This window comes from Neopelma chrysocephalum, unplaced genomic scaffold (assembly GCF_003984885.1).
Source record: "Neopelma chrysocephalum unplaced genomic scaffold, ASM398488v2 Primary Assembly neopelma1_95795, whole genome shotgun sequence".
Taxonomy (NCBI): Eukaryota; Metazoa; Chordata; class Aves; order Passeriformes; family Pipridae; genus Neopelma; species Neopelma chrysocephalum.
Window position 1 is genome coordinate 1 of NW_020924456.1, and position 236 is coordinate 236.

The 236-nt window shown below is 61.0% G+C and overlaps 1 long non-coding RNA gene across 1 annotated transcript in view; it reads left to right on the forward strand.

The window, feature by feature from the left end:
* The first annotated feature begins 24 nt into the window (after positions 1-24).
* Positions 25-236, forward strand: part of LOC113980992 — a 1849-nt gene continuing 1637 nt past the window's right edge. The window contains exon 1 of the long non-coding RNA XR_003538291.1: positions 25-123. This is a non-coding gene — a long non-coding RNA (uncharacterized LOC113980992). The remainder of the gene's footprint in view (positions 124-236) is intronic.

Consider the following 236-nt stretch of genomic DNA (forward strand, 5'->3'; position numbering starts at 1 on the left):
GATCCCCGGGAGGGGCATTCCCGGCGGGATGGATGCCCACGGATCCCTGTTCCCGCAGGTTTACGGGATCCTGCTGCTGCAGCTCCTGCTCACCACGGGGGTCGTGGCCTTGTTCACCTTCTGGTGCGTGCGGGGAAATCCCGGGAAAACGGATCCCAATCCAGGGCTGGGATACAGCACAGATCCCAATCCAGGGATTTGTTACATCCCTGGGAACACAGATCCCAATCCAGGGA